A 9,426-nucleotide genomic window follows, 5' to 3' on the forward strand; every position below is an offset into this window, starting at 1 on the left:
TGGTGGTCATCAGGGGCCTTATCGATGAAGGCTCGAAGCCTTCATCAGGTTGAACTTTTTCACCTCCTTCCCCTGGCACATGCATAGTTGTGATTGTTCCAGATGGTTCTCTCAAGAACATTTAATCGCTCAAAACTAACTAGGAGTTGTTCAAGTAAGTCAGAGTTGTGCAAGGTCATCTTCTGATATAACCACTACGGCACTTCAAATAATCCTGTTAGTAAGCCCCCCTTAACAGGCATAAGTCCCCCTTTACAAGCATTTTGTTAGAAAGCCCCTGTATCACAGGGACATGGTAAATTGGTTGGACTTGGCAGTGCTAGGTGAGCAGTTGGACTTGATGATCTTAAAGGCCTTTTCCAAACAAAATGATTCTAATATGATTCCACGGCACATCTCAGAGCCCCAAGTCCCTGCCTGCTTCTTTGTGACCTCGGCCCTGTCATTGCCAGGGAAGGGGACAGGCAGCCTCATCTTCCATGCAGACAGACTGCTGGCAAAACAGCATCATCTCCAAATACAACAAACTTTGCCAGCTGCAGCAGGAAGTCACCCTGCTGAACAGGCAGTGGAAATATATCAAACGCCTCTACCTGAAATAGTTCCAGCATCAGTACTACAGGAAGGTGGCAGAACAAAAAAGTGTGGTGGTTTAGCCCTGGCTGGAGGCCAGACGCCCACCAAAATCAGTCTATTACTCCCCTTAGTTGGACAGGGGGAAAAATATATATTAAGAGGCTCAGGAGACAAAATAAGGACAGGGAGAGATCACTCTGTCATCAACAACGTGGGCAAAACAGACTCAACACGGAGTGAAGAGAGAAACTACCTAATTTATTACACTACACTACAAAGAAAGATGAAAAACTGGAGTCAAGCGTGACCAGATTTTAAAACAAATGCAAACAGATCTTAAAACATTTTCCCCCGCCAACCCCTTCTTAGCAGACTCTAGTCAGAATTTTGTTCCTTTCTTCCCTTCAGTTTGCAGCCCAGCGGAGGCAGGGACTGGGGAAAATGGGAGTTCTTGGTAGCACCTTCCCCCCACCCCTCCATTCTAAGCAGACTTCCCTTTAGTTATGATCTTGCTCCCCTCTTGCCCCTGCTCGCAGTACAGGGGGGCAGAGACTGGGAAAAAATGGGGTTCTCGGTTACTTCTTCATGAGCTGTCTTCCTCTTCCAGATCTTAAAACACCTCTAACCTCCCCCGCAGCTCCCTTCTTGAAGCAGACTTCACTCTAGTCATGATTTCACTCCCTTCTCCGGTGGCAAAATGCAGCTACTTCCGGATTGTTTACTCCTATATGTGATTCTCAGAGGCGCTATGACTATCTCTCAGGCCACGACTATGGCCTTGAATTGCTTGTTTTTTATAGTTCAGGTTGGCAGAAAACTGTAATTGCTGCTTAAAAACCGTCTGAGCAGCACGACCTCACAAAACTGCAATAAAAAGATAAGGAGGGGCTCCAGGAGTTCCCTGTGTCACTCAGGGAGAGCGTGTGCCCAGCAGGTTGGCCACGTGAACCGCAGTGCTGCCAGTGAGTGCCACTGTCCGTGCGGGGTGAGACGAGATGCAGGAGAGGACAGGCATCCCTGGCAGTGAGCGTCAGGCACCAAAAGGCGACAGCCAGAGTGAGACTGTATGGCGGAGACATGGGAGAAACTCAACAAAACTCCTGCCGGCTGCAGCCCGCTTCCTCAATCTTCTCGCACAGTTCAGATGAATAAAGTGCCCCAGGGGGGTGGCAGTGGCTGCTGCACGCCATGTCCCTTCAGGAATAATTCTATAGGCATTGCACTTCTCAACAGATTTAATTTTGTAAAACCAGGAGTGAATTTGGGCCTTTCCTCTTAACCTGGGCTGCCACTTTGCCCCCAAGAGGGTTTTGAGCAGAATTGTGCAACTGCTGACCAGCTTGGGCACAGCGCTGGACGCAGCTTGGATGGAGCTCTGGGCACAGCTCAATCTCCCTGAGAAGTTCAGGGCACAGCCCAAATCCTGTGGGGGACAGTCCCACTCTTCCGCTGGGCTCAGCGTCCTCTGGCAGGCACATAGGTGGGAGCAGCAGGCTTCAAAATCCACATACACAGGGCCTCCCCAGCTCCGCCCCAGCCTTCATTGGTTTCTAGGCAGGCAACCAATGCCTTGTGACATCAGCCCAGGTCTTGTCACACTGCCTACCCTTGCAAGCACAGACACAAGTGACTGCTCACTCGTGGAGGTCACTGTGTGAGCTCTGCTCAGGACCATAGCGCAAGAGAGCTTGTCACAATTGTTTTACTCGGAGACCATGATGAGGTTCAGCTACTCTCTGTTCCTCACCATGGCTCTCTGCACAATACCTTTTTTCCCCCCAGCCCTTTACAATAATATCCACCCTGACAGGAAAATAAGCAAGGTACAAGATGCTCATGAAGGCCCGAAGAATCCACCTGTTGTGGCTGAGAACATGGCCACCAAATGGAAGAAGATTTTCAACCCCAGTAGCTGGATGAGGATGGCCATGGTTCCGGACAGCCAAAACAAACCAACCATTGTGGCCGAGACCGACACCACCAAAGAGAAGAATATTATCGACCTTTTTAACCCCCAGAGCTGGATGATGACGGCTGTGGTTCTGGACAGCCAGAAGCAACTAGCTGCTGTGACCAAGACTGTGGCCACCACATGGAAGATTACCAACCCTGTTAACACCCAGATCAGGAGGGTAGCTGTGGTTCCAGACCACCAGAAGCAACCCCCTGCTATGGCCAAGACTGATGACAGCAAATGCAAGGACATTATTGACATCATGAAACCCCAGAGATGGGAGAGGGTCAGGACAGCTGTGGTTCTGCAGAACCAGAAGCAGCAGCCCCTTGCCACACAGAGCATGGCCACTGACCCGTCTAATAACCTGAACCAGCCTTGTGATTACATCATGGAGGTGAGATGTCTGTATTGCATTGCCTGCAAAACCCTGGGACTGTTCCACATCATTCGTCTTGCACTTCGCCTCTGGAGATATGCGAAGACACGCCTGCAAAAGGTGAGCAATGGAGATCAGTCACACAGCAAGGGGCTGGGTTGTGGGGAACAGGGAACTGCAACAGTCTCAGCCAAGAAGGCCTCAAGTTGCACCAGGGGAGGTTTAGATAGGGCATTGGGAAAAAGTTCTTCACCGAGAGGATTGTCAATCATTGGAACAGGGTGCCCCAGGATGGTTGAGTCACAATCCCTGGAGGCGTTTAACAGATGCATAGATGTGGTGTTTAGGGACATGGTAAATTGGTTGGACTTGGCAGTGCTAGGTGAGCAGTTGGACTTGATGATCTTAAAGGCCTTTTCCAAACAAAATGATTCTAATATGATTCCACGGCACATCTCAGAGCCCCAAGCCCCCGCCTGCTTCTTTGTGACCTCGGCCCTGTCATTGCCAGGGAAGGGGACAGGCAGCCTCATCTTCCATGCAGACAGACTGCTGGCAAAAGGGCATTGTCTCCAAACACGGCCCTCTGCCAGCTGGAATCACAGAATCGCAGAATCGTAGGGGTTGGTAGGGAGCTCCAGAAATCATGGGGTCCAATCCCCCTGCCAAAGCAGGCTCCCTAGGACATAGCGCACAGGGAGGCATCCAGACAGAGCTTGACTATCTCCAGAGAAGGAGACTCTACAACCCCGCTGGGCAGCCTGTCCCAGGGCTCTGTCACCTTCACCAGGAAGTTCTTCCACGTATTGGTGTGGAACTTCCTGTGCTCTAACTTGAGGCCATCACCCCTTGTCCTGTCTCCACAGACCACTGAGGCTGGCCATTCCCCCTTGTGTCCCACACTTGAGATATTTATAAACATTAATAAGATCCCCTCTCGGTCTTCTCTTTTCAAGGCTGAACAGCCCCAGGTCACTCAGCTTTTCCTCGTAGGGGAGATGCTCCAGGCCTTTAATCGTCTTCGTAGCCTTCTGCTGGACTCTTTCCAGGACATCCCTGTCTTTTTTATACCAGGGAGCCAAGAACCGGACACAACACTCCAGGTGGGGCCTGACCAGGGCAGAGCAGAGGGGGAGGATCACCTCCTTTGATCTGCTGGCCACACTCCTTTTGATGCACCCCAGGATCCCACTGGCCCTCTTAGCCACCAGGGCACACTGCTGGCTCATGGCCAACCTGTCATCAACCAGGACACCCGGGTCCTTCTCCCCAGAGCCCCTCTCCAACTGGTCGTCCCCCAGCCTGTACTGATACAAGTGGTTATTCCTTCCCAGGTGCAAGACTCTACACTTGCTTTTATTAAACCTCATCTAGTTTCTCCCTGCCCAGCTCTAGAGCCTGTCCAGGTCTCGCTGAATGATAGCACAGTGTTCCTGCGTGTCAGCCACTCCTCTCAGCTTTGTATCATCCTGTACTTGTTCAGGGTGGAAGACTAGTACCCCCTGCTGCACAGGCAGTGAAAATATATCAAACACCTCTACCTCAAACAGTTCCATCACCAGTACTACAAGAAGGTGGCAGACGATGAGAAAATAGAGGCGTCTGGAGTTCCCTGTGCCACTCAGGAAGAGCATGTGTCCAGGAGGTTGGCCATGTGGACCACAGCGCAGCAAGTGCCACTGTCCGTGCAGGGTGAGACGAGAGGCAGGAGAGGACAGGCATCCCTGGCAGTGAGGGGCCCCATGGGTGCCCACGCCCCCGAGGAGGGACTCACATCCTCAGAGGGTGTCCACATCCCACCGAGGGGCCTGGTGCGCGCCCCTGTCCCACTGGCAGGTGTGGACTTTGCTGCCCATGTCCCTGTAAGGTGGCCCTGCCCAGTGCCTGCCCTTGACCCACTGGGATCCTTAGGCCTTAGGACCTCCAAGGCAGGTGCGAGGGCAAGCACCCCAGCAGGAAAAGGGGCAGGTGCTGGGAAGAGGGCGGGTAACAATTCCAACTGACACTTTTTCATCCAGGTAACAGTGAATTCTCTTTGGGGTTACAGACAACCGATGCGTCAGTTCATGCCTCAGATCATCAGAGGCCCCTGGAATGAGGGAATCTCCAGAGGCTTCAGCCTCTTCTGCTGCCCCTGATGAAGACCCTGACAAATGTGTTCCTGGGCCCAGCTGGCAGAAGAGCTAATGCGCCTTTGGCCTCCAGCTCTGTGGAGGTTCCCCCCTTCGTTCCTCCCAAAGGTGCTGCCCCACAGGGAGGGCCCACTGGCATCCCAACAGCCAGGGCTCATCCCCGTCTCTCCAAAGGTGACAGCCAGAGCGAGACTGTGCTGTGGAGACAGGGAAACTTAAAATTCCTGCTGGGGGCAGCCCGCTTTCTCAATCTTCTCACACTGTTCAGATGAATAAAGCACATTGTTCCCGGAGCTCGTGTCAGAGGTGCCAGCTGGGCTGCTGTATGTGACCTTACAGTGAAGCGTGCACTCTGGGAGAAGCAGGACAGCTGGGGTGGGAGAGAATGGGCATCCATGGCCCTGAGGTGCCCTGTGGGTGCCATGTTCCAGGAGGAGGGCCCTGTATCGCAGTAGGATGCCCCTGTCCTGCGGGGTTCCCAGGAGCTTCCCATGTCCCAGGGAGACGGCTGGTGGGTGCCCATGCCCCAGGGGGGGTGGCAGTGGCTGCTGCATGCCATGTCCCTTCAGGAATAATTCTATAGGCATTGCACTTCTAAACAGATTTAATTTTGTAAAACCAGGAGTGAATGTGGGCCTTTCCTCTTAACCTGGGCTGCCACTTTGCCCCCAAGAGGGTTTTGAGCAGAATTGTGCAACTGCTGACCAGCTTGGGCACAGCGCTGGACGCAGCTTGGATGGAGCTCTGGGCACAGCTCAATCTCCCCGAGAAGTTCAGGGCACAGCCCAAATCCTGTGGGGGACAGTCCCACTCCTCTGCTGGGCTCAGCGTCCTCTGGCAGGCACATTGGTGGGAGCAGCAGGCTTCAAAATCCACATACACAGGGCCTCCCCAGCTCTGCCCCAGCCTTCATTGGTTTCTAGGCAGGCAACCAATGCCTTGTGACATCACAGGCCTTTGATGACATCAGCCCAGGTCTTGTCACACTGCCTACCCTTGCAAGCACAGACACAAGTGGCTGCTCGCTCGTGGAGGTCACTGTGTGAGCTCTGCTCAGGACCACAGCACAAGAGGGCTTGTCACAATTGTTTTACTCGGAGACCATGATGAGGTTCAACTACTCTCTGTTCCTCACCATGGCTCTCTGCACAATACCTTTTTTCCCCCCAGCCCTTTACAATAATATCCACCCTGACAGGAAAATAAGCAAGGTACAAGATGCTCATGAAGGCCGGAAGAATCCACTTGTTGTGGCTAAGAACATGGCCACCAAATGGAAGAAGATTATCAACCCCAATAACTGGATGAGGATGGCCATGGTTCCGGGCAGCCAGAACAAACCAACCGTTGTGGCCGAGACCAACACCACCATATGGAAGAATATTACCGACTTTTTCAATCCCCAGAGCTGGATGATGACGGCTGTGGTTCCGGACAGCCAGAAGCAACCACCCACTGTGACCAACACCATGGCCACCATATGGAAGAATATTATCAACTTTTTCAACCACCGCAGATGGATGAGGAGGGACGTGGTTCCAGACAGTCATAAGCAACCACCCACTGTGACCAACACTGTGACCAACATATGGAAGAATATTATTGACCTTGTGAACCCCCAGAGCTGGATGAGGAGGGACGTGGTTCCAGACAGCCGGAAGCAGCCACCTGTTGTGGCTGAGAAGACCATCGCCAAATCGAAGGACATTATTGACCTTGACACCCCCCAGAGATGGGTCAGACCCCATAGAGTCAGGATAGCTGTGGTTCCACAGAGTCAGAAGCAACAGCTCTTTGTCACACAGAGCATGGCCAGTGTACGGTACGATACTTACAGAGAGTATTATGACTACAAGAACAGGAACTGGCCCTGTCCGACGGTCACGGCCTACAAAATCATGAAAGGGATCTGCTCCCTAAGGCTTGGATTTTGGCTCTGGAGATACATGAAGAGACACCTGCGATAGGTGAGCAATAGAAATTAGTCACATCTCCCTGGCAGTGAGAGGCCCCATGGCTGCCCACGCCTGTAAGTAGTTAAGGCCTGGCGGTCGGAAGATGTCAGGCTGTATGGAAAGGTAGGACTCCCTCCTCAGGTAACCAGTAACGGTTAGCCGATGATGTATGCAGACGGAAGTGACATCGTAAATCTAGGCTATATAACACTGTGCCACTCACTAATAAACGCCATTTGCCATCCACCACATTGGTGTCTGTGAGCTGATGGCCCGAGCAGCCTGGGGGTGGTCGCCGTGCCGTTCCTGAACCAGGTCGCCACGTCTCGAAAGGCAACAAGTGGTGCCAAAACCCAGGAAACTCGCCTGGACTCTGGTGAACGGCGACCGGAGCACCAGGACCAGCCTGGTGGGGAGGATGCTCCTGGACCAACAAGGAGGATGGAATCCCTTGTGAAGGTCATATTACAATTACATAAGCAATGGGGTATTGATTGTAAGCCTAAAGATTTTACTCTCGCAGTTGCGAGGTTTTTCACAAATATTCATCTTGTAAATGTTCATGTAAAGTATCATTGTTTTGTTTTCCTCCAGCCCCTGAACTACAAGGGACAGTAATATGATGTGATTTGGATTTTTGCAATTGGACAAATTCAAATTGTTAATTAATGTCTATCTAATGTTAACAGTTCTTACTGACTATTGCAAATGCAATTTGAAAATTGTTAATTGGTTGAATGTTTTGATTGTAGCTATTGAGCTATTGTGCACACACTTTTCCTTCCTCCTTACTTTATTTCTATCCTCATCTATCACGGAGTACCATCTATAAGATGGCAATGTTGAGCCACGGGGTGGTGTGACGTCCCGTGTCCCTCAACGAATGCCTGTACCAGTGTACTTATGTCTCAACATTGCTGAAATGTTGCATTAAGGTGCTTGTAAAGGGTTAAGGAAGACTTGCTAACAGGATGGCTTGAAGTGCCATAGCAGTGACCTCCCATAAACTGCCTCGCTTGAACCACTCTGCCTCACTGATAAAGAAGAAATATCAATTGGAACATAAGTTTGGGTCTAACACCATATTTTAAGTAAATTACACACTCAAGGACTATGTGCTCTGTGGAAATAACATGACTTTTTTGACAAGTTCCAGTACCCCCCTTCTCCTTATCTGTTCATGAATTCCTTGCTTGTCTCTAATTGGTCACAAAGAAGGTGGCAGATGATGAGGAGAGGCTTCTAGAGTTCCCTGTGCCACTCAGGAAGAGCGTGGGTCCAGGAGGTTGGCCATGTGGACCATAGTGCAGCAAGTGAGTGCCACTGTCAGTGCAGGGTGAGACGAGAGGCAGGAGAGGACAGGCATCCCTGGCAGTGAGGGGCTCCATGGGAGCCCACGCCCCCGAAGAGGGACTCACATCCTCAGAGGGTGTCCACATCCCACCGAGGGGCCTGGTGCGCGCCCCTGTCCCGCTGGCGGGTGTGGACGTTGCTGCCCATGTCCCTGTAAGGTGGCCCTGCCCAGTGCCTGCCCTTGACCCACTGGGATCCTTAGGCCTTAGGACCTCCAAGGCAGGTGCGAGGGCAAGCACCCCAGCAGGAAAAGGGGCAGGTGCTGGGAAGAGGGCGGGTAACAATTCCAACTGACACTTTTTCATCCAGGTAACAGTGAATTCTCTTTGGGGTTACACACAACCAATGCGTCAGTTCATGCCTCAGATCATCAGAGGCCCCTGGAATGAGGGAATCTCCAGAGGCTTCTGCTGCCCCTGATGAAGACCCCGACAAATGTGTTCGTGTGCCCAGCTGGCACAGGAGCTAATGGGCCTTTGGCCTCCAGCTCTGGGGAGGTTCCCCCTTTCATTCCTCCCAAAGGTGCTGCCCCACAGGGAGAGCCCACTGGCTCGTGTTGCTTCTGTACCAAGGAGATCCGGGGGAGCAGCAGCATGAGTGGCAGAGGTGCCAGCTGGGCTGCTGTATGTGACCTTACAGTGAAGCGTGCGCTCTGGGAGAAGCAGGACAGCTGGGGTGGAAGAGAATGGGCATCCATGGCCCTGAGGTGCCCTGCGGGTGCCCATGTTCTAGGAGGAGGGCCCTGCATCGCAGTAGGAGGGCCCTGTCCTGGCGAGGTTCCCAGGAGCCCCCCAGGTCCCAGGGAGATGGCTGGTAGGTGCACATGCCCCATGGGGGTGGCAGTGGCTGCTGCATGCCCAGCAGCCCACAGGTCATGTCCCTTCAGGAATAATTCTGGAGGCACTCCTCCTCAACACATCAAAATTGGGAATGGTAACAGAAGCATTGCAAGTGCCGATATTCATGTGGGGTGGGACATGAATTTTTGACTTTCAGTGAAATAAGAAAACTCAGAATATGCCAGCAAGCCTCTGGAGGCATTGAAAGGTCCTCTGCCTCCTCCCCAGGGCCACACAG

The sequence above is a fragment of the Gallinula chloropus genome, assembly GCF_964237585.1.
Source record: "Gallinula chloropus genome assembly, chromosome: 6".
In the NCBI taxonomy this organism is placed as follows: domain Eukaryota; kingdom Metazoa; phylum Chordata; class Aves; order Gruiformes; family Rallidae; genus Gallinula; species Gallinula chloropus.